The 25,750-nt window shown below is 38.3% G+C and overlaps 1 long non-coding RNA gene across 1 annotated transcript; it reads right to left on the bottom strand.

Moving 5' to 3' along the window:
- Positions 1 to 24,103: 24,103 nt before the first annotated feature.
- On the bottom strand, positions 24,104 to 25,399 carry LOC139075405 (uncharacterized). The gene is made up of 2 exons (XR_011525783.1): positions 25,263 to 25,399; positions 24,104 to 24,301 (listed from the first exon to the last, which is right to left on the bottom strand). It is a non-coding gene; the product is annotated as an uncharacterized lncRNA (long non-coding RNA).
- Between the last annotated feature and the right edge of the window lie 351 nt (positions 25,400 to 25,750).

A 25,750-nucleotide genomic window follows, 5' to 3' on the forward strand; every position in this document is an offset into this window, starting at 1 on the left:
TAAGAGAGAATAAAGTTCTTCATGTGATTGCTCATTTCTTATGATACCATCTCATTTTCTGCCATTTTCCGTCTCTTCTCTTCACTCTTCACATCCGTGTGTTATAAGAGAGTAAGCAAGACTTCAGGTAGCACAGGTTATCTGTGAAGACTAAACTACTGAGCCCTGAAAAGGACATTTAAGAGGCTCCGATCCTTTAGTATAGCTCTCATAAATATTTTATCACTCTAAAGAGAAGAGTTCTAGCTTTCCTCTAACAGCTGCCTCAAGCCACCCTGTATTTTCCTCAGTGCTCAGCCTAAACCAGAGGGAAAGCAGAGGTGTTCTATCTTTCCTGACCATGGGAGAAAGTCAGGCTAAGGAAACCCACAGGCTAAGTCCCTGACGTTTCCAAAGAGGTCTTGTGGACAAAGAGTGAGCCCAGCCCTGCTCGCCGCCCTGCATTTTAATCATGGCCTAAACAACGAGTAGTGATATTATATACACATGGTAAGTATTGAATGGATTTATGTTCTTTGACAGAGTCTAGAGATATAAGCTTCAAATCAAATTTGGCTAATGTCTAATATTTTCATTGTTTTTGTAAGCTAATAAATTTGAGTCAATGGGATAAACATCCTTATTTTAAGAAAGCTTGATTTGTTTATAGGCATTTATTCACCGTGTTTATTATTTAATTTAAAAGTGAGAGAATTTAACAAATTTATTTAAATATAATCAGCTTGGGTTTGATTATTGTTCATTTACCCAGTCCTTTTATAGTTATGCTTTTCTCAAATAACAATGCTCCTGAGGAAATTACTGATGCTCATATATTTTGTTTAGTGAAATTTAATCAAGCAAATAAAAATCAAAAGGATGACACTATGTTTCCGATACAGATAAAATTAGGGCTGGTTTGTGTAAATGTTTTGCTTTATGTTGAACCCCTTTTTTTGTATATTTTCCAGCCAGTAATCAAACTCTTGTGTGCTTTTCATGATCTCTATTAATTAACCCTTCCCATTTTTGTAGAGTTTGGAACCGTTTGGAACTCCTTAGAGTTCCCAAAAGCTCTGTAACTTGCTGCAGAGTTCAGACTGAGAAGAAAATGGGATAGAGATGTCATAGAGAAATTTTTGATCATTTCCAGTTTCTACTGAAGTCAGAACTGGTAAGAAAGCAGCAAAAATCGTCTTGAAATATTTAGAGATGACACTGTTTATTAAAGCAAGGTGACTCCTACAACTATCTTCTCATCGAACTATCTCATTTTAAACTTTAATGAACCTTTGATTTAAACTTATTAAAATGTGTAAATATTTATTGAAACAGAGAAAGAAAACTAGTTTTTACATTTCATCAGAAATAGGACTTCATGGACTAGTTTCCAGAATTTTGATCTTAATTGAACTGAAATAGCATCTGTAGTTTGCTGTCTCATCCGTATGCCACAGGAAAATGTTTTCACTTCTTCAACTCCATGTTGCTAATCTACAGAGTCATTTGGAGAGTGACTTGCAGTCTCAAACATGAAATCATGAACTCCTTCGGCATGGTTCTGAGACAGCACTCATATCTGATCTTTACTAAGACAAGCATCTGACTTGATTCTGCTTGCCAGTCTCTTAGAAGTCAGTTTGTCTTCTCTCCCCGGATGTCCTGACTCCAAAGATTCAAATGAGACCTACTAGTCAGGCTCTGCTGTTCTCTCAACTAAGACAAACTCAAGCAAGGAGGAAGTAGAGTGATAGAATGACTTGCTTTTAGTAAACTTATGTTTGTTCCTAGTGATCAGCAAGTGGATACTTAACTAAATATTTAGGTCATCTGTCAGGCTCTATATTTTGGGGAAGGGTCACTGTCAAGTATCCTCTTTTTACATCACTTAGAAAATTGTATCTTAGTGGTCTTTCTTCTGTTTTCAGATACCTTTCCCATCTTTTGTGACATCCTTGAAGGTTGAGTTAGTTTTAGTAAGATCCCATTGTAAGTTTTTCACACAACATAGCATATAATTTATCCAGATACAGAAGCCTCCTTTGGATCAATCACCTCCTTTAACTCCATTTCCCCAACTCCATCAATGTTGTCTACACACAAGACTCATGACAGCATCATCCACATCTTTTATATAGAGTCACTCGCTGTTATGTTGGCTTTAAAATGCTATCATTGTGAAGCTGATCCTTCAAACAACAATTTGCCATCAGAAATAAGCTACTGATTTGTAGTTGCAGACACTTTAAGAAGTGATTGATGAAAATTTGCTGAGTATGTTAAGGGTGATTTTATTACCTTCATTATTCATTTAGACAGCTTGAAGTAAAATCTATGTCTTATTTTAAAAATTGTTTTCTTTCAGGTTTGCTGCAGTGTTTCCCTCTTAGCAGGATTAATTTGGCTACTACTATTTGTGTAGTTTGTATATTTCATGTGGTATTTTAATATCTCACTCTATTACCATATATAATTAAAGTATGATAACATTTGGAGAAAAAGAAAAATAATCTGCCTTTCATTACTACTCAACTATAAATATTAGAATGGAAGAATGATAATTTATAAACGTTTCCACTCTGGATTCTCATGAGTAACCATAGAGCCATTACCACCACAAAACAAGAAACAGAGTTGGCATTTCCTGATACATTGGGATAAAGTACCAGTTGGTTCTCAGTCAATGAGTTGAGAGAACTACGGACAATTGTGTGACTTAATTCTAATAGTTTTTATAGTGCGTTTGTGATTCCATAAACAAAATAACAGCTTTTGGCCATGAAAAACAAAGAATGACTCAAAGTTTCAAAGGTCTACATGCTGTCTTGTGTGTGAAATTTATGTGTAGAACTTACGTGAAAAAGGCAAAAGAGAGAAAACTTCTGAATTCTTCATTCATACATTCATTTATTCCTCTGTTCATTTATTAAAAACCAACCAACTCCCTAATTTAATGATGCCAGATTTAGGAAGTAGCAATTTGTCTTTGTCTTTGTCTTTCAATTGAGAGCTCAGTAGCTTGGCTTGCCATTCAAGATTTCTAGGAAGCTTATTAAATGTCCACTGTGTCCAATATGGATAATATTCATAAATAAGATACAATTATTACAGCAAAACGTTTTCATATTCTACTAAATAAATAACTATTTTATGATAATTCCACCAGTATAACTACTGAATATTCAGGTGATGTTTAGATTGACATCATATAAAATGAAACGGTTGTTCTGATTACATTAATTTATGAGAATAGAAAATTTAATTTCATCCTCCATTCTTTAACATTTTTATATCTTATATTTCAAAAAATCAAGATTTGGAGTGACCCCAGGCTCAAGGATTCCCATTTTCTCCTCTTTATCACTGTACAATTTGAGCACTTTCATTGAAGTGGGAATCTAGAGGCAGAATGACATCCTCTTTCTTTCTTTCTTTTTTTGTCAGATAATGCCAGAGAATGTCTCTAAATTCTGTATTTTTACTTGATTTAAACTTTTTCAGAAATATAGCAATTTTATCTTAGTATGAAATTTTTCAGCATATAATTAGTTCATTATATTACTTCATCCTTCTGTTAATATCTATAATATGGATAATAGAATATACATTTTAAGTACCTGAATAATTTAAATTTTACTTTGCTTTATAAAAATAAATTAGGAAACTTAATAGTCAGGCTTTTAAAAAGAGTTTTCATTTTTCAGTGGAGAATTAATGAAATGGCAGGACAGTTTGTGCCAACTGGAGGAAAATACAGAGAATATGTGGAAAATGACTGGCCTTTACTCTGAGACTAGAAAGCACCGGGGTGGAGAAAGTGAGGAGAAAACACCCCTGAGGGGATGGTGCTGTGGCGCTTAAAAAGTGGAATGACTAGATTGTATCGAAAAACACCAGCTGAGCTGTCTTAGGGGAGAATAAAGACAATGTTTCTGTTGTGTAAAATTCCAAGCTTCAGTAACTGTACTAGTGCCAAATATAGCAGACATTCTTCAACTCTTAGAAAAGTACAGATAGCTAAAAATTAATTTTGAAAATTCAATAGAACATGATATTGTATAGACTATAGGAAACATAGACAAATGTTAAAAATACATTAATTTAAAAAAAAATTATGGAAGGAATGATCCTCATTTCCTAACACTTTTTGGTTCCAAATAAGTAACCTAACTAATGCTTAAAAACAATGTGGGATTGAAAAAACAAATAACAAACATCACAAAGGCAAATATTTTCAAGTGCTAATGAAGGCATATTATGTTTCGGGCACTGTGCTAGACACGGCACTAGGGAATTCAAAAGAAATAATAGACATGGTCCTTGCACTTAAGAATCTTTGAGCTCGTGGGAATATTATGAAACAATTCTGGGAACCTAGGTTGAATACTTTTTCCTTGATCTTCTAGACTATGCACTTTATCCTATAGGTGTAGTCGCATGTTTAGGAGGCAAGGGATGTGGATGGACACATTATTGAACAGATTTGAAGAAGGGGTGCATGAACAAAACAAAGCTTTATTTGAGATTAATCTGGAGGCTGATATAGTGGGATTAGAATTTTAAAACACTGGATGCATGAAGTCAGATTTGGGAGTATCAAATTGTTTCATGTACGACATTGTAAGGGTGAGGAGTACAAATTCAAGCTTGTTTACAATTGCTATCTAGGAACCAAAAAAGCCTTAAGGCAGAGATCATTAATCTACCTATCTTGGGGGGGTCTAGACATCCACTTCTTCCCTTATTTGAACAGTTCTCCTGTTTTTCCTGCAGAAGCCTGTGGGAGTGAGGGGATGTGAATGGTCTGTACTGTGAGACAGATGTGCACAGCCATGCAAGTGGGTGAGTGAGCTGTTTCTTAAGCCAGAGTTCATGGTGCATGTAGAGAAATAGGCCTAGTTTTGGTACCTCTGAGCATTTAAACACATAAGAGTGACCTGGCCTCATTACAACAGACCACCAATGCCACAGTCAGCCAGGCTCTGTGGTCCTTATAGGTGTCAAGTGACAGCTCAGTCCTACTAGATTGTGTGTTTCCCAAGGCAGAGGCTAATCTATCTTTCCACTTTCTCCCTCAGAAGCAGTACACAAGTACCCATGTCTTATGTAGATCATTTCCAACTTTGTCTTCCTCAAACATCACTGAAAGAGCTGTAAGTCATTACATTTCACAGTTGCATGACTACCTTAACCTGAAATCTGGCTGAGAGCCAATGTGTGTTATCATGTGACCTTTGTGTTAACAAAGATAATGAAAAACATAATCCTTCCTTCTTGCTTTGCTGTCTCAAAGAAGCTTAAGGAAGAGGCAGATACTTAAGATCTTCAGCAAACTTCCGTTTGCCTTCCTCCACCCTGTTGGATGTGCATGCCAAGTTGACAGAGGTGGCTGTGCATGTTGCCCCAGTACTTGCCACCACTCACCCAAAGTCACACCTTCTCAGGTTTACACTTTTATAGTCATAGTTTTTGGTGCAGCCAATAAGTAGGTCCCAATAATTCTTCCATTAAGCCGAGACTAAGATTTTAAAGGTAAAAATATTTTTACTAAAGTCATTTTTATTGTGTGCATGTGCATATATATATACATATATATGTGCATATACATGTACACACTGTTTTATAGTATTATTTAATGAAAGGAATTAAAACATATTAAGATATTTTTAGTATTTATTTAGGGACTGTGTTAACGAATTAAAATTAAGTGACAAGGGTTTGGGTACATGTTTTCATTTTTTAGAAATGATTACTCTTTATTCAGTTTTGGAAAAAATTGTATTTTCCTTGAAAAACATCTGACTCTGTAACACAGATAGACTGTTAGTCATACGGTGGATAAGAGCGCATGCGATAAAATCACACAGACTTTTGCTCAAAAGCCATTTGACTATTTGGACAAATTATTTAATTTTTGAGCCCCAATTTCTTTATCTATAAAGCAAGAATAATTATAGTACCATTTTGAGAGTTGCTTGAGTTGATGAATATAAAATAATTTGCACTGTGCCTGGCATAATAAGCAAGCAGTCTATCCTATCTAGACTGCACTTAGCACAGAGTCCTGATATATACTATCAACATAGTAATTAGATGAGTAATTAAATAGAAGAAAGGAAGGAGGAGGGAAAGAAAGGGTATGGAAAGGAAGGGAGTCTGCTGAATCAGACAGAATCCTAGGGGCATACAGTGTATTACAAACATTAAATGATCTCTTTACACATCTTTCTCCTCCACAAGACTGTAAGCATGATGCAGGCCAAGAGGATTGTGATTTCTTTCATGTCTGTCTCATCCAGAACTCCCAACACAGTTATCTTGCAAATAGTAGATATGCAAACACTTTTAAATGAACTGAACAAAATAAACGATATATATTTGTTAGTAAGATCGTTTAATGTCTGTCACCATTCTAAATTGTAAGCTTCATGAAAGCAGAGGATGGGCTTGTATTTTTTTTTTTAACCACTATATCTCTATCAGCTGGTAAAGTACTTGGTGCAATAAATGATCATATTAAACTTGTGGGAAGAAATCCCCAAAGTACCTACATCTCTGGAAGATCGAGCCCATAAGTATATGGGCTCCTATATAAGCATGAGAGAAATAAACTCAGAAAGCATTACCATGAATAAGATCATCAAATTTTCAGTAACGTTGTAGATGTCAGTTGCTTTATCTTGTACTATACGGCATTTCTGAAAACTTGTAAGCATAATACTTACTTAAAAATTATAATAGTAAAGGTCATTTTACTACCAGGCTCTTAAGAATTTGAAATATTTTGAGAATATTTTGAATATTTCCAATCATGATGTGTTACTGGTTATTCTAAACATGTACTATAATAATCTTTGTTCTTAGGACTCAGAAGATTTCAGACGGCCTTGTTCTGCCTCCAAGAGGCCAGAGAGCCACCCAAGGTCAGTTCGCTGCAAGAATCAGGGCTGATCATGCAGGATGTTTCCTGGCCACAGAACTCCCAGAGTTGCCTGTGAGGTTACCCAAACAAGCACTTTTCACCCATAGTGAGAAATTACAAGATGTGGCCATCCCATGTCGAGAGAGCTTCTTGCTGTTTCTGCTGTCATCTTGATTTTTCCTTTTCGGGGGTATAACAAAGAAAATGGATCCCGTGGGACAACTCTCACACTTGTTACCCTCCATTTCCTCAGTCTAACTGAGTGTAAGTAATGGAACCGCGTTTTAATGGCCCGCTATCCCAAACGCCCTCCTAACCTTCCGCAGAGCTGCTTTGTAGCTGACAAATATGACAGGCAAGGCTAACGGGCCCTTAGGCCAGCAATATTCTCATCTTTAATCCATCATAGACATCAAAAAATAATGAGATTTCTTGAAACGGTGCCAGCAGTGAGCTCATATGACACTGAGATGATAAATTTACTCAACCACTTACAAAGAAGTAGCCAGCACACCAAAAGACCCAGGTAATTTCACAATGCAGAGTGGCGCTGTGTGAAAAACATGGACGCTTTACCACATTTCTAGATGGTATCTAGTCCCCCAATCTATTCCATTCCATTTTTAATCTTGCTTCTAAGTCATGCCTTTTATTTCATAGTGTCTTGTATGGAAATTTAATTCAATCATCCTTCCATGGGAGATACTGATAAGAGACATACTCAAGCCTGTGTGCATCATGCTATTGCTGCTGTCAAACTGTGATAAAATGAGACTTTTTTTTAAAAGATAGTTTTTATTTAGAAAAAAAGAGAAAAGCAGAATTTAAGTTCTTTTAAGATTTCAGTTGAACTTGTCTAACCTAGAGGACCTGAATAGGTTTTGAAATGGCCCCCAGTACTGATCCTTTGAGGTGATGTTTTAGTAGAGACATTGAGAAGGAGAGGCCCCGCTCACCCTAGGCTACTGTGGGGCAATGTGTTTCTTTCATCAAAGTGTATAGTTTTAATTTGAGAAAACAATTGAATATGAACATGTGTATATTTTTTTTATTTCTTACGAGGCTCAAATGCTATTGCTTTTCTATATGCAAAAGATGTAAGATGCTAACATCATGGAACAGTCAAAGCCAGTCAACGACTATCTCCTAATAATCAAGTGGAAGTGAAGTGTTGTCCTCAGATAGTCCAAACTCTGCAGTGGCTATTAGGATTATACTATCTTAATTCTACCTACTTTCAATTCTACTTTCTGGCTTACAAAAGCATCTTAATTTGCATGATATCAGAAGAACACTGGAAAACTGGCTACCAGAGTATCTGCTGCCTTGGCCACAACCTGAAGAAGAAATTCAAGAGGCTGCCCCTGAGCTGCCACTGCAATTGCCTCTGGACTCTCCTGAGGTCAGAGCTACTGTCTGAATTCCACAAGGAGGGATCTCTTACTTGGCTTCGGCTTTATTGCCTGAAAAAATGCCAACCTCCGAGAGCAGAGAAATACTTCTCATGCCTTATTAGGTAATATGGAGAAGATGATCAGATACTTGCTACTCAAAGAGTGGTCTGCACTTAGTAGCATCAGTATCACCTAAGAGCTTATTTGAAATACAGAATCTCAAACCCTATCGCAGGCCTCCTGATTCAGAATCTGTATTTTAACAACATAGCCAGGTGATTTATGTCCACATTAGAATTTTAGAAACATTAGATTAGAGAGTTTGGATTGAAGGAGAGAGGTAGAAAGAATAGAAAGGTACTGACGCTTAAGAAAAAGATACAGAGAAAGCAGATCTAAAATGAAACTTGGCCTATTTCACACTGTTTCCTGGGGTTTTGGTTTATTACATCCTGGATGATCAAGGATATTTACGGTGGTTCAACTCTAATTATATTAAGAAAGTGTTCAATTCAGAAAAACATATTTCCTTTTGGATTTTAAGCTGATTTCAAGAGTGGAATTTATATAAATATTTACTCTGTAGGTAAAGATAAAGGAAATTGTTCATAATTAAGAAGGAGAATTAATTCTTGAAAGTTACTATGTGACCCCATAAATAATTAAAACTCTATTTGAGGGCTTTCTTAGTGCCCCTTAAGGGAGATCATGTCCAATACCTATTAAATTAACATTCTGGGGTGATAGGTAGAAGGAAAGCACTGGAGAAACACCATATGTGTGTGTGTTTACATTTCAGATCTGAACACTTATAAACTGAAGACAAGAAAATAATTTATGTCTTCATCTCTGATCAAGAGCTTGATTCAAGGAAATCACCAGTATTATTCATAGTGCACACCATTTTGTACATATAAGCCAAATATAGTCCTTACTTACTTATGCCTTAACCTAACTCCTACACGAGCAGGGCTTAGAGACCTGGCCACTGGCCACATTGTTTCTAGGAGTATGGGCTGGGCACAGGGTAGGGTCAAAGCTGGCCCATGAGTTTCAGGATGAGATGCCAAGAATAAAATCTATGAGCAAAGCCAGAACAGAAATCCAGATTAGACCATAAAAACACACATCACAATGAATGTTTGAGTAGAGAAAGGAGAACAAAGAACAGAGTAAGAGGGTAGAAATGAGAGTCAGTTGAGTGGAGCAAGTGCATTCAGAATGATGATAGACACAGACTGTAAGTCAAGTCCCTGAAGTGCTGAGGTATAGGAACAAGGCTGTTTTCCTGCTTGCTTCCTTGGTTGGAGGGAGTTGTATATTAAAGAAACTGAGATCATTCAGATGGCCTGGGGACAGGGTGAGGGGATAAGCAGGTCCTGGTGTACCGAGTGGTAGAAGATTGTGGGGTGAAGGAATTGGTAATCTTTACAACCAAAATGGGAGCCAGATTCAGCCCTCCAACTCCTGCAGAGGCACGAGTGCATTTGCCATGGGAAGCCTGAGGGAGAGCGTCTTCTGTTGGAAATTCTTACTTAGGTCTTTGTTCACAGCATTGTGCCAGTTTTTGGTCCACCATAGAATGTCCTGATGATCCCTCCAGGCAGTTAGTACTTTGCACAGATGGTCAGTTTTTGGAGAACTATTATTGAAGGAGAAGTGTGGACAAGAACCAGGTAGAAAGCAGAGCTTTTATCCATGGGGGTGCCTTGAGTGGAGAGTCAGCAAAGGATTGTATGTCAATTCTGTGGTGGAGAGTTATACGGATTAGTAATTTTATGAGTAGAAATTATATAAACTCAAGTCTCTTCAAGTTCCTGAATGATATGATCTAATTTACCTATTTGCAGTGGGGTGAGGTAGAAGAGTGGTGGACAGTGGACAAATATTACAATTTTTGAGGACCTCAGAAACTCCAAAACAAGTTCCAGAGAAGAAATTAGTTGGCTTGGTTGTTCTCTAGGTGAAAATGCTATCTGCATGAGGAAGATAATCTTAAAGGGAGTGGTGTCCTAGAGCATAGTTAGGATTTGAAAGAAGATGCAGAGTGAAGTTCTGCACTGTTTTCATCTTTTGGTTTGGAGGATGGTTTCAGTTTATGGTTTAAAATTCAGCATAGGGTAGGATTCAGCAGGTTTCTCAGTTGGATGTGTGCCACCACCATGGGTTCAACACACACAGAGAAATCAACCACATTGCCAAATTGGAAGCACAACTTCCCCACCTACTATATTATTCTCTCCATGGGCATCAGCAGGTGGTCAGCCTGGGCAGGCAGCAACAGAATTTTATTCTGTTTCCATATTAGTTGTGGGAGGTCTAATGGCAGAACGTCAAGGAGAATAGAAAAGTTATTACTAGAGTGCTTCTGATACTCATGGGGAGGTCTCTCAATTCAGAAGTTCTGGAAGACTCAGGCAATTCAGCCAGCTGTGAATGCAGCACTTCCCTGAAGCCTTCCTGGACCTCGGCCTAAACAATTGAGTCATTTCCTCTTTATGTCCTGGAATTAGGGCCAAAACTCCACAGGGTAACAGGTCATTGATTCTGCCCCTGCCAGAATCCACCCATCACATTAGTGGGCATCGTCCAGGGGTAAGGCTGTGAAAGATGTTGCTTAGTACTGCTTGAAATTTGTTTGTTGAAAATACAAACAGACTGTCTTTCAAGATGAGATTATGGCCAGTTATCTGGCTTCCATGCAAAGCACGAAACCAGAAAGATGTAATGAATATCTATCTGGAAGTTGCCCTTGTGTGGGAACTGGCGGTGGTGGTGGTCTTTGTGATGGATTTAAGTTCAGAGAGCCATCTTTAGTCCCAACATTGGTACATAGAGTGTCTATAGCTGTAGGTAATCATAGCATAGCATTGAAGAACCATGTACGTGAAATCCTGGGCACATTCTCATCAGCTGGAACAGAATACTTATAACTCTGAGTGAATATACAATGGGTAGATAGTGTCTGTAATAGCACTCGACCTGAGAACTGAGTCAAGTGGTTGACATATAAATTTGATCCTCAGGGAATAACTGCCTGTGTATGTAATTTTTCTGTTTGCTTTCAGATTCTTTACCTGTCCTTCTTTTGCTCCTCTCTGAGTTGTAGGGGACTGATTCTGCAAATTATATTTCTTAGCTTCTTTGCCCATTGGCTTCTGGCTAGGCTTGGTCAATGGAAAGCACTGGTAGGAAATTGGAAGGTGGAAGAAAGAGAGAAGGCAGAGTATTTCTCTCTTTTTTTCTGCTTCCAGCAGTCTTTAATAAATTGGCTGTGTCTCCTCCATAGCCCAGCTCCCCCAGATAGGCTCTGATGTCTCACTGCATGGCCCTGGTTTCTGAGTTTCAGTAACATCTTCTCCCAGTGTCAGAGTGAATCTTCATCAGCAAAAGAAAATAAATAAATTAAAAAAAGAAGAAAAAATAATATGAGGCTTACAGATAGTATCATACTTAATGGTGAGAAACTGGGTGGTTTCTACCTAAGGTTGGAACAAGGAAAAGATGTCCTTTCTCATCAGTCCTATTCAATATTGTACTGGAAGTCCTAGCTAATGCAATAAGACAAGAAAAGGAAAGTAAGAAACATAACTGTCTTTGTTCACGAAGGGCATGATTGTCTATGTAGAAAATCCAAAAAAAAAACAACAAAAATTCCTATATTTAAAAGCAAGTATAGTAAGTTCACAGGATACAAGGTTAATATACAAACTTTAATCGTTTTGCTATATACCAGCAATGAACATAACAATGCCATTTACAAGAGCAACAAAAAAGTGAAATGTTTAGGCATAAATCTAACAATATATGCAGAGTCCAAGTGCTAAACACCACAGAACTGTGTGAAAATCAAAGAATATCTACATGAATGGCATGGCATTCCATGTTGGCTGATTGATAGACTCAGTATTGTAAAGATGTTCATGCTTCCCAATTTGATCTATAGATCTGAAACAATTCAATTAAAATCATAGCCAGCTATTTTTAGATAGTGACAAAGAGATTTTAAAGTTTATATGGAAAGGCAAAAGACCTAGAATAGGTCCACTCCGGAGGCCTGGGGTTCCCCGGTTCAGATCCCGGGTGTGGACATGGCACAGCTTGGCAAGCCATGCTGTGGCAGGCATCCCACATATAAAGTAGAGGAAGATGGGCACGGATGTTAGCTCAGGGCCAGACTTCCTCAGCAAAAAGAGGAGGATTGGTGGCAGATGTTAGCTCAGGGCTAATCTTCTTTAAAAAAAAAAAAATTTTTTTAAATGGGCAAAATATATGAAGAAACAACTCACCAAAGAAGATACAGAGATGAGAGATAAGCATATGAAAAGGTGCTCCACATCATATGGCATTAAGGAATTACAAATTAAAGCAATGAGATATTGCTACACACCTCTTAGGGTGTCTTAAAAAGAACTAAAACCCGATAAAAGCAATTGCTGGTGAGAATGAGGAGTAATAGAACTCTCACTTATTGCTGTTCATAGTGCAAAATGGTGCAGCTGCTTGGGAAGAGTTTGGCAGTTTCATACAAAGCTAGACATAGTCTTACCATCCCATATAGCATTGTGCTCCTAGGTGTTATCCCGACTAACTTAAAAACTTGATGTCTATGCCAGAAATTGCATGCGAGTTTATTGCAACTTTATTCATAATTGCCTTTATGAATAACTTGGAAGCAACCAAGGTGGACTTTAATAGGTAAATGGATTAACAAACTTTGAATATATCCACACGATAGAATATTATTCAGTGATAAAAAGAAGTGAACTATGAAACTATGAAAAGATATGGATGGACCGTAAACACATATTTCTAAGTGAAAGAAGCCATTCTGAAGAGGATACATATTGTATAATTCCAATTATATGACATTCTGGAAAAGGCAAAAAACTATAGAGAGCAAAATGACCAGTGATTGCCAGGGTTTCAGGTATAGGTGGAGAGAGCTGAATAGATGAAGCATCGGGGGGGATTGTTTTCTGGTGGTGAAACAATTCTATATGATATTTTAATTTTGCATATGGGACTTTGTGCAAGTGCAAAAACTCATAGAACTTTACAGAACAAGGAGGGAACCTTACTGTTTGAAAATTAGAAAAAGATTATCTAGAAAGTGAGTGGATCCCAGGATGGAATGCAGAATGATGAAATAATCTAACTGTACTGTAAATGTCTGAAACAACAGGATTAATTTTTGTGACTGTCTCATTAGATTGTGAGTAGTTTGAGGTCAGAAACTATGTCTTACTCATCTGGAAATAACCTGTACTTAACACACAGAAAGCACATAAAGAACGCTAGCTCAGTAAATGCGTGATCATTATCATCTAACCATAAAAAAAAAATCTGAATTCATTCTTCCCTTCCATAGAAATCTGTTCACCTTATGTGAACATCATTTTATGTGACTGCTGTGAACACCATTTTATTTTCAGTTATATTAGGCTGTTGCTGAAATGTACTCCCAGCCCTAAGAAGTCATTCCTCTACCACTTCAGAGGTAGCAGCAGCTGTTATATGTTTTCAGCCATGAAAAAAAAAAAAGTTCTGTATTTGGGTTTGTTTGAAGGAATTAAAGTCTCTGCCTTTGGACAAAATGAGCATGCCCTTCATTACCCATCATTCCAGAGGTCTCCCCTGGGTGCTTTCATTTCTATCAGCCTAGTCAGGCTGACATCTGTTGCTTTGCATCTCAAGACTTCTCTTGAAACTGTGTTACACTGGATTAAGATATTCCAATTCTTTTTCTGTATGTAAATTTCTTCCACTCTGATGAATTAATTTTGAAGTGAAATCAATGAAATTGTACTTTCTTGACCTGAGTTCTTTGCTGATTATTATGTATCCTAATTATCTTTATTATAGCTTTTTTTCAAGCGGGCATAGTAACGCGGTGAGAATTATAGGTGAGGCAGTCGGGAACTCCAAATTCGGAGAACTGTTTTTTAGCATTAAGTTACTCGCTTTCTCTAAGACCTTCAATATCATTAAAGCTTCATTCCCTCTGAGAGCATGCTATTCTATAATAAGGATATAAACTCTTCAGGATTGAATTGTGTTCTCCCAAAATTTATATGTTGAAGTCTTAACTCTCAGTACCTCAGAATGTGACCTTATTTGGAGATAAGGTCTTTGCAGAGAAAATCAAATTAAAATGATGCCATTAGGATGGGCCCTAAACCAATATAACTGGTGTCCTCATAAAAAGGAGAAATTTGGAGACTGATATGCACACAGGAAGAACGCCATGTGAAGACAAGCGCAGAGATCAGCGTGATACTTCTACAGACCCAGGAATGCCAAAGATTTTCAGCAAACCACTAGAAGCTGGGGGGAGAGGCATAGAGCAGATTCTTGCTCACAGTCGTCAGAAGGAACCAATTCTCCTGTCAGCTTAATCTCGAACTTCTAGCTTCCAGAATGCTGAGGAAATAAATTTCTGTTACTTAAGCCGGTCAGTTTATGGTATTTGCTATGGAAGCCCTAGGAAACTGATACAGACCCCTATCTAGTTCTTTTCTCCGCAGACCGTTGTGTGGTAAGCCATAGCCAGGCGTGCACATGGAAAGACCCTAAGTGGGCATACATGGGTTCTGTGCTGTCACTGTGGGGATTTCAACCAAGTGATGGTGCAGGAAGAATCATGCCTCAAAACCCATACATTAGGCTTAGATGATGTCCTTTTATGAGTATTAACAAGACTGTTTATTCACTCAGCATATAGTTGAGCCACTAGTGTGTGTTAGGCACTGTTATGGATGCTGAGTATTTAGCAATGAGCAAACATAGAAAAATCCCTATTTTCCAGGAGCTTACATCCTGGGAGAGAATCAGACAATAAACAGATAAGTAAAATATATAGTATATCACATGAAGAAAGCTAAAACAGGAAAGAGAATAGGGAGTATGAGGAGGTGGTGATCAATTGTAGCCAGTGGTCATAGAAGGCCACAGATAGAATATGCCATTTTAATAAAGTTCTGATAGAGGTGAGGAAGGAAAATGCGTAGGTACTGGGGGAAAGTATTCTAAGCAGAAACAACATCAAGGGCAGGGGATCTGAAGCAGGAACATGCTTGATGTGTTTAAAGAATAGGAGAAGGCTAGTGTAGCTGAAACAGAGTGAGCAAGGGGGAAAGTCTTAAGGCATGAGGGCAGAGGGGAAAGTGTTGTAAGGCACTCTAGTGGCTTTTATTTTTACTCCGAGCGAACCGGAAGCCACTGTATGTTTTGAGCACAATAGTGACAATCTGCCTTATAGGATCACTCTGGCTGCTATGCTGTGTATAGACTGACTCTGGTGGCAGGAGATTAGGTAGGAGAGAGAACATGGTGGCGTTCACCAAGCTGATGATGGTGGTGTTGGGTAGACATAGCTGATCTGTATATAAATTTATGGCAGAACCAACATGATTTGCTGACAGAGTAGAGAGGAGTCAAAGATGGCTCCAAGGTCTCTTTTTGTCCTGAGGCAACTGGATAGTTTGTATTATCGTTTTCTTGTCTGAGAACGACTATGGTACAGCATGTTTTGGAAAGATCACATAGAATTGTCCTTCCCTATTTGAATGTATTTAGTTCCTAAGTTTGTGTAGTAAAAGTTCAGATAGTAAGAGTTGGAATATAGAGGAAAACTTGGAGTAAGTTTGAACTGTCTTCAGGTATCCACGTAAAGGTGCTGAATTATCAGTTGACTATATGATTCTGGAGTTCAGGGGAGAGGCCTTGACTGGCTATAGAAATTTGCAAACCATTAGAGTATAGGTGATATATAAAATTGTGAGACCAGAAGAGATCATCAAAGAAGTGAATATTGATTGAAAATGTTCGAGGACAATGTCTTGAGAATCTCAAAAATTATGAGGATGGGAAGATGAGGCAGAAGCTAAAAAGAAAGTGAAAGTGAGTGATCAGTGAGGTAAAGGAAACCAGGAGAGTGTGGTATACTGAAGCCAGTAAAGAACAAATTTTAACAAAGAAGAAGTGCTCAACTGTGCCAAGTCATGTTAACAGGTCTGATAAGAGGAGGACTGACCAACCAATACAAAGAATGTGGGTCAGCTGTAAGATGAAAGTATAGAGTATGTAGAAAGTTGGATTAAATCAGAGATGTGGTTTTTGCCACCTGACAAAGTAAGAGAAGGACAATGAGTTGAGGGTGTGTGGAAGAGTGACTATAATAACTGATGAACTGATGGTGTGGCTGGCCTGGTGGCGCAGCGGTTAAGTTCGCACGTTCCACTTGTCAGCTGCCCGGGGTTCACCGGTTCGGATCCCGGGTGCGGACATGGCACCGTTTGGAACGCCATGCTGTGGTAGGTGTCCTACATATAAAGTAGAGGAAGATGGGCACGGATGTTAGCTCAGGGCCAGGCTTCCTCAGCAAAAAAGAGGAGGACTGGCAGTAGTTAGCTCAGGGCTAATCTTCCTAAAAAAAAAAAAAAAACTGATGGTGAAATAAAAACTAGATAAGGAGGGAAGTGAGAATATGAAAGAGGAGAGAGAGAGTGAAAAGGTAAGAGGATCAATGTATTGTAAATTTCGTGTGTTAAAGAATATTTGGAATTCCAGTATCAGAGTGAGCAAACTAGAAAAATAGTTAGAACAAGCTAGGAAATGAGCATAGAGTGAGCAGCTGAGGGAAAGAAATGGAGAAAAGCTCACCTGAGAAAAGTAGTCAAGGAACTGAGAAACCAGGGTGTTAGAAGAAACATCTGAGTAGACACTAAAATCACCAAGAATTATCACAGAGTAGTCTTGGACAGTGGCAACGAGTCTTTAAGAACCAAGGGAAATGACTGAAGGGTTAATAAACGAGAGCAACAGGGAGGTTAGTGGGGTGTGTTGCAAAAAGAAAGAAGATTCAAAGCTGGGGTGGGGAGAGGTTGAGAAGAGGAAGAATGGTCTGGACGCAGGAATGAGAGGCAAAGGGGACGGTTAACTACCTCCAAGCCCTCAAAAGGCTTGAGGAAGAAAAAAAATCTATCACTTGAGAGAATTGCAGGGAAAATATGGTCTTCAAGGGAGACTCAGACTCAGTTTTCACTTAGAGCCAGACAGTAAGGGAAGCATCAAAGAAGGATTTGAGGACCTAGGGAATTTTGCTCATGACGGACTTTAAATTCCAGAGGGTACAGTGGAAGAATTTTAGGAATTGGAAAGGGAATACACAGAAATTATGGGAATCAGTGTCTAGAAGGTGAAGGATGACCTGGGACACCTGGGCTTCTTATGACTTGCAAAAATATAAGTAAAGACCATGATAAAGTAACTCCTGATGATTCTAAGGCACATAGAAGTGGAGGGTCTATAAGTGTTGTGGGCAGGAAAGTTGGAGATCTTGCCAGGGATTCTGGGGCTCCTACCTGACTCCTGCCGATGGATACCAAGAGGACGGGAGAAGTACCATCTCACTCAGAGCATTCAAGTTCCTGATATTTTTCTGGCAAAGTAGTATATGTTGCTTTAATATCTGTCAACAGATGGACACTTGTAGACCAGTAGGACCTACAAGTTTACAAGGTTCTATTTGGCCTTCACAGATGGAGGCCAGCCTACCAGTGCAAGTGGTGTCTAGGCAATTCTATGGCCCCATTAAGAAGAAGGAGGAAGAAAATCTAGGAACCTTTCAGCTCTGGCAGATTTCTCACTCACCTGGGCTCCTAAACCATCCTGAACGTGTCCCTAGGAGACACAAAAGAAAGATGCTGAGTTTGGGTTTGCTTGGGAGTATGTTTTTCTTACATATCTTCTTTGTGCTCAACAAAATTTATAAGAAGAATCCAACACCTTCTGTGAGCTTTATTTTTTCATCCTTCCAATCTATTGACAATTCTCTTGAACCAAGGTTCAAGATACTTTAGCTATGACTTTGTCTTCAATTTGTAATATTGAGAGCTCTGCTATGACAGAGACACACACACAAGCACCCCCACAATTCACTCTGGCCCTTGTCATTAATGCGTATTTTTAAGATGTGGTTCAGAGATGATATAGAAAATCAAACAGCAGATATGTTGAAGTCCCAAAGTCGGACATTTTCTCTTTAACTATCTTAATCAAGTCCCAGTTGGAGCTGTGCATATGGTAGAGAGCTGCATTCCTTCTACAGAGAGGGCTGCTCAGAGAGCATCCAATCAAAACTACTAAAGTTTTGTTCTTTTTGGGGGGGGGGGGGTGATGGAGGAACATTGGCAAAATTTAAAAGCAATCCAAGAGAAAAATGTACCAATTACTGTGTAAATCCTCTTGAGCACCTCAGGCTTTGCAGTGTTTTCATATTATCATTATCTGGGCATAAATTTCTACAGTTTCTGACCATTTTTAAATGATGAGAAGCCTCCAACTGTGCCAAAGCATCATTTACCAATTCATAAGCTGCCCAGTTAAACATATGCCTCCAGCTGACACTGTAACTCTGCATTAATGTCAAATCATTGCAATTTGCTGAGTGTCTGCATACATCTCAAGTTAGACAAGGCAGGGTTTCCAAAGTTTAGAAAAAGGCATCCTTTCCACATTAGCTAGAAAACAATTAGACAGATTTTTCAACAATGGAAATTTAAGACTTTGAGCACTCTCGAACTCCTCCCACCCTAGAATAGCTTATATTTTTCTTTGGAACATTTCCTTTGATTCCCTGTCATAGGTGACCTCTCTTCCTATGCCTGTTCATACCATCCCTCACTGATGGCTAGGCCTTCCTTCTATTCAGCTGAGAAGGTTGAGTAATCCGACTTTGACAACTGAGCTCCCATATGCTTCCCTGCATGTCTTACACTAGCAAACAGTCCTGAGATCCTGGATATTAGAGAGAAATTCTGCCCTTGTAGCTCCCAAGTAACAGTATTCCCAACTGCCATGCTGAACTAACTCAATGTCCAGGATAATCCATTTACTAATTGCCTAATTGTGGTCAAATTACATAATTTCTGTGTATGTTAGTTTTTATATCTGTAATAGGGAGAGAACAATACTTACCTCATGGGGTTGCTGTAATACAAAAATTGGTTCTCATGTACAGAGCCTGGCATGCTATACAGACGCACAATATGTACTTGCTCTCATGAGCAGATCTCCCAGCGGCACCTGCTGCTTTATATGAGTTTTACATTGGACTGTCATCTGAAATAACGTGGCAATTCTCTCCCTACTGGGTTTGCCTTCATGGTATTTAAAGATTAACTGAACCACACTTGAGATTACTACAAGTTTTAGAGCAGTATCCTCTCAGTCTTTAATGTTCATGCAAATCTGGGAATCTTGTTAAAATGCAAGTTCTGATTTAATAAAGGTGAGGATAGGGCCCAAGGTTCTGCATTTCTTACAAGCTTCCAGATGTTGGTGATGCTGCTGGTCCATGGATCACATTTGGATATAGCAAGGTTTTAGGCAAGTGTTTCTCAGTCTTGGCTGAATATTAAAGTAACCTGGGGAGCATTTAAAAATCTCAATGGCCAGGCTGAATCTCAGAGCAGTTAAATCAGAATCCTACCCTTCCTGCCTTCCTAACTTTCTGCCTTCCCCTATTCATTCAACAAATATATATTTAGTGTATACTATCCACTAAATGATGGGTAAATAATAAAAGTGGCATCCATTTTGAATAAGATGCTTTCACAAGAATAGAAAAGTAGTTCCAAGAAGGAAATTATCTGAGTATATTTTCAGGGATGAGAGAATGTCCTAGAAGTTACTCTCAGTTGTTTAATGGTAAAGGTAAAAGGAAAACATCTTGATATACAGCGCTGACTATGTTTCAGGCACATTGCATAGGTCATTTCATTTCATTTTGAAGGAGATAATATTTCACCTTTTTGAGATAAGGTGTAGAGTAAGTTGTTCGAGGCCAAACCTCTGGGAAGAGACAGATGTGGAGATGGGACTTATGCCTCTCTCACTCCGAAGGCCCTGCTCTTTCCACCACATCCCATTCCTAGGTGTTCTCATGCTTTTTGTATAAGAATTAGACATCTATAGTAGGGACACAGATCATGGATGCACTTAAATACAACTTAAGAATGCATGTAATTTTCACTTCTAACACACATTTCCAAGAGTGATAAGCTAGTTATCACTTACTGAATTTCAAAGAGGTTTGGTTTATCCATAATTGATTGTATTAGTCAGGGTAGGTTAAATGCTATTAAAGCAAGCACAAAATATCATTAGTTTAATGAAATATAATTCACACAGCAGTCTAAGGTGGTATTCCTGATCTTGGCAGTTATTCTTACAGCAGTGATTCAAGTATGCGAGATCTTGTGGTCCTGCTCTCTTTCAAGCCATCTGAGATCTGTCTGAGGCAGATGAGTAAAGATCATGGAGGATCTCACAAAAGAAGTTTTTATGAGAGAGAATTGTGTGTTCTGCATCACTTCCACCCCCATTCCAATGACTAAAACTCATTTCTACGGATGTAGATCAAAAGAAAGCCTAGAAGATGTGCTCTACCTAGGTGCCCAAAAGGAGAAGAGAAACAGATTTTTTTAAATGAAATAATATAAAGAATATGAACATAGGCATTTAATTCACATGTGTGGAACAGCTCTTGCCATTACTTTTTCTTCATCTTAATTTTTCTATGCCTTTTTAAATTACTCATCAGTATCCCCCAGAGGAGGTACTACCACTCTGGAGTCATTAACAAGGGGAGGGAGAAATGCACAGAGTAGGAAAAGGCCACACATCTAGCCACATCTGCCTTAATTGCAGTTTCTGAAGCTATAGAGTTCAGTGAAACCACACCATCCCCTCACTATTTAGTAGAATTCCTTGCATCCTAGCCCTTTGTTGGACCAGTTATACTCTTATATTACTTCACTCTACTCATTATTTCATAGGAACGGGAGCACTAAACTCAAATCTCAAGGTAACAGCAAAAAAGCATCATATTAACTTTGATTCAAGTGTTCTTAAAGAACAATACATGCTATGATGAGCTTTTTGTTTTTTTATGAATTTATCTATTTTTAGACTTCTTTTTAATTGACTGTGAGAAATATTTTTTTTCTGTTAATATGCAAAGTGCCCATTTTCTTCCAGCTTTTCAAATTCTTCTGATCTTTCTTACACCAAGAAGAAACATTGGAAGCTTGGGTGCCTTTAACACATCTTTTCAATAACTACTGATCATTTAAGAGGCAGGAGATACTAGATTGTGGGCTGTCTAGATAGCAACAGCAAGAATAATCACCAGAAAGAAACTGCAGGCAAAGGAAGAAATGGTTTAGTGAACCAGAAGCAAATAAACACAGCATAGACCTCAAGATTAATATTCTAAACTATACCCACAAATCCTTAAATCTGGAAGGTATGTTCTATTTACAGGGCCCAATTATAGACTCCATATCTTTCAGTGATCATTACATCTTGTTTCAAGTTTGCCAGAATTTTCTGAGGTACTTCCTCTAAATCAGGTGACCCTCACGATTTGGTAGTCATTTGGATTTGGCTATAGTCATCCTGGAAAGTGATATCACTTTGGAATACAGGCGATATGGGGTGGTTTTCCCCAAGCCTCTGAATCAGGTAGCCAATGTATACGATAATTTGGTCAACACTCCGTCAGCAATAAATAGCTGCATCTGTGTGGGTTTTTATGACCAGTTTACATTGTGCTTGAGCCAGGCTCTGAATCTCTTCCAGTTCCAACCACATGAGAGAAAACACATTAACACAAACATGAGAGAGATCTGTTTTCACTTTGTCCACTTTCATTAAGGTTGGAAAACCCATAATCTTTCCATTTGAGAGCTTATTTGGTAAATTAATGATGACTGAGGAGTACGTTGGTTAGATATGTGTATAATTTCCCTCCCTTGCCCTCTAGAATCTCTGCACTCAATCTACTATTATTTTTTTAGATAAAGTGGGAATGGTAAATAATAACTCATTTTTCAAGAACTAGTATCATATCTAGAGAGTGGGTGCTGTATGGTGGTTAAGAGCCAGATTTGGGATTGAGCACATCTGGATTCTGAGTCCAGTTCTGTCATTTAGAAGCTCTGTAACATGAAGGGAAATGAGTGTAAAGCTTACTTCAGAGTATGTCAAAAGGATTAAGTGTGATAACGTATGTAAAGCACTCACCCCCACGGATGGCATCTGGCGGATGTTCATCATCCGTATCACTACCATCACGATGTGCCAGCACTGAACAGGAGGCTTTACACACACCCTCTACTGTAATCCACCACAGGAAGTGAGGTTTAACACTGTTTCGTAGGGGAAGAGATTGAGACTCTGAGAACTGGGCTACATAATCATGGAGCTCATTTTTGTGGAAGAGCCACTTAGGAAAGAGTCATTCCATTGCCATGCTGCTGCCCCAACCTAAGTACACTGAATGGTAATCATAAGGGTATGAAATGTGATTTTCCAAAATAACTACTGACATTATATATGAGTTGAAAGTGACAAAAAAAAATTCACTGACACTTTTTTGGCTGCAATGAGAATGGCTTTCTCTCAGTGCTACGGTGCCTACAGCCTGACCTGTCCTGCTAAGGACACAGAGAGGTATGTTGGGGTTTTTCTACTAACCTTTGTCCAGTTCATGACATAACTATCACTTACTCTTCTAGAGTTTTTTTTTTTTCCCATCATGAGAAGAATTGCTTAACCCAATATTAAAAATAAAGAAGAATTTAATTTCTTCTGTAACTAGTTCTGTGACATTCACTGTAATAAGCAAGAATATGATTATATATTTGGCTTATCATTTTGAAAAGAAAAACTATTATTAAATATTCAATCCTTAAACATTGTAAGTTAGGTTTATGGTGTATTTAGAAAGGCTAGGTTATGTGTAATTATTCAGAGACGTATAGATATATATTTGACCTCAAATATTTGAGGAACTGGAAACCAGACCAAAATGTAGTCTTTATTTTACTTTAGATACTTTATTTTATTATAAACCTTAAGGGCTAGAATTCACTACCCAGAGAATTTGTCATGACCTCACTCTTTCCAGAGTAAGCTAAGAATAATAAAAATGTGAGAAGATTCAGTAAAGATACTGGTCATCTCTTAAATTCTGAAAATGTTTGAGGATTTTCTTTTTCGTTTAGATCAATGAGCTGATAATGTTTGTGAAGCTCAGTGAATTATTAAAAAAACTCACGTAAGTATTTTTGTTTCACTGATTGATTTTACCTATAAAATGTACCCATTTTGGCCTCTTAGCTGATTACTAAGTGAGAAAAATTTTGTTATACCATATAATTAGATTAAAATCAACATTTCTCAACTCAGATTTCTTAATTTTAATTTGCACAACATGCAATTATAACTTTGTCCAGTATCTGCCATGTTTCGTGTTCACACGTGTTCATTAAGCAGATGTAATAATAGCATATCTTCCTAATGACTCCTGCTTCCTGTGAGAGACTCAGCCCGAAACTAATGAATTTTTGGAGGATGAGGAAGAACAGCAATCTTATCAGCTTTAATTTGTCACTCTGCAGCTTGCCTCCACGTTAAGCCCTCACATCCAGAGATGGTCCATAACTTTGAGCTTAGCTAAGCCTATGAGATAATGCATCTCATTTCTTTAACCAACTTTGCTGTGCTGCCAGGGATTTATAAATGCCTGTCAATGCTTACGATCACTTCAGAATATTTTTGCAAACACTCTGCAGAGATTTGAATAAAAACCACCCAGCCTTGAGAAAGAAAGACATCCCTACTCAGATAAATAATATAGTAACTAAATAAAACATGAAGGAGATAAGTCCAAATAGACAAGGCAGATTTCTTAGAAGGAGCCATTGAACTATAAAATAATAAGAATTTAAAGACTATCTGATTCCACTTTCTTATTTTAATAATGAAAAAAATAACCTCCAAAGAGACTTTTGTAAGGTCCCTGGGATGTGCGAATTGAAGTCAACCTTGAATCCAGTGGTTGTTCCTTTTCCCTGGGATGCCCCCCTCAGGGGAGTGCCTCACATAGGGGTTGCGGCAAGCACACTACGCTCCAGGAGTCTGGGAACCTGTATTCCTTTAAGACAGGAAACAAAGGAAGCAGACACTTAAACCCACAAAAGGATTCCTATTAGTGAACAGACAACTGAATCACTGGGTCTTTTCCATTTATAATTTGAGAGGCTTATGAGTCATAAAGGCTCATGTGAGAGGCCACCCTCGGCACAAAAAGGTCTGAGGGAATAAGGAAAAAGTGGAAAAGGAAAAAAAGCCAATGGTCAAAACCACAGCATCATACGTGACACAGTTAGCCAGAGTATCTTCAGCCAAGATCCACAGAACTCACCACACAGAGGCTAGGCAGCGACAGAGGCTGTCTGTGCCCATTTGCCACCTCGGTACCCTCGCTCTGTAGGGTGGGAAAGGTGAAGATGTGGAAGCAGCAGGCTCAGAGGCGGCTCCAGCACTCTATCGGCAATATCTTAAAAAATCCCAAGGCTTCCATGGAGCAAAGATGAGCTTTCTGAGGCTATATGGATTGTAAAAACTGAATAATCCCAGCAGGAGGTACAAATTTGTATTTAGTCCAATATATCCTTTTGGAGGCTTTCGTGTTTCATTGGGGCTGGTAGAAAAAGATCTATTTATGAACTAAGATTTTCCAATTGTCTGTGGATATATTCCTGGGACCCTCTGACTAAAGACACATTGTGGACATTTATATAACATATGATCAGACTGACTCTGTAAAATTGTATAATCAGCTTCTGTGTTTATGCAGTAAAAAAATTCAGCTTGTCTTTACACATCTCGCAGAGATACCTATGGCGATACATTGGCAGAGGAAATCCCCTTGCTATATTATTCACAATGGAAGTTTGTGACTGTGCACAGGATCAGGAAGAGAAAAACTGATGTGAAAATATACCCCACACTTGGACGTAATTCCTTATTCCAGGCTTTTAAAATATTTTCCACACAATTCTAAAATAGATTAAATACAAACATATATCTGGTAGGACTCCCCTGGTCTTTACCTGATTCCTGGGTGGCTGATGACAACTTCACTTAGGGCGCAGTCTCTCATCTGGCTCAGCAGCCCCTGCACTGCACATATGGAGAATCTCATTCAGTAGGGTCAAACCGAGGCTGGGACTGCAGGTTTTTAAATAGCCTTAGAAAGCCAGAAAATCTGTCAGATATTTAGCTTTAAGAACCTCTGACTCACTTTCTCATCACTTGCCCTTAGCACAAATTCCAAGCATAAAACCCTCTCAAGCTCAAATATGAGAACTGCTCTTTGGAACCAAAGATCTAAAGTCAAGTGACAGGATAGACACTCTGAAGGACCGACGTCTCAAAAGTTTGGGTGAAGGGAATTGAGAGTCAGTACCTCAAGCCAGCATATCAAACTCCTCAAGGGCAGCAATGATGTCTCATTTGCAGCCTCAGTTTCTAGCACAAAGCTTGATCCCGAAAATTGCTTGATGAATGAAAGTAGCACACTTGTAGGGGACAATGGACC

This window comes from Equus przewalskii, chromosome 13 (assembly GCF_037783145.1).
Source record: "Equus przewalskii isolate Varuska chromosome 13, EquPr2, whole genome shotgun sequence".
NCBI lineage: Eukaryota > Metazoa > Chordata > Mammalia > Perissodactyla > Equidae > Equus > Equus przewalskii.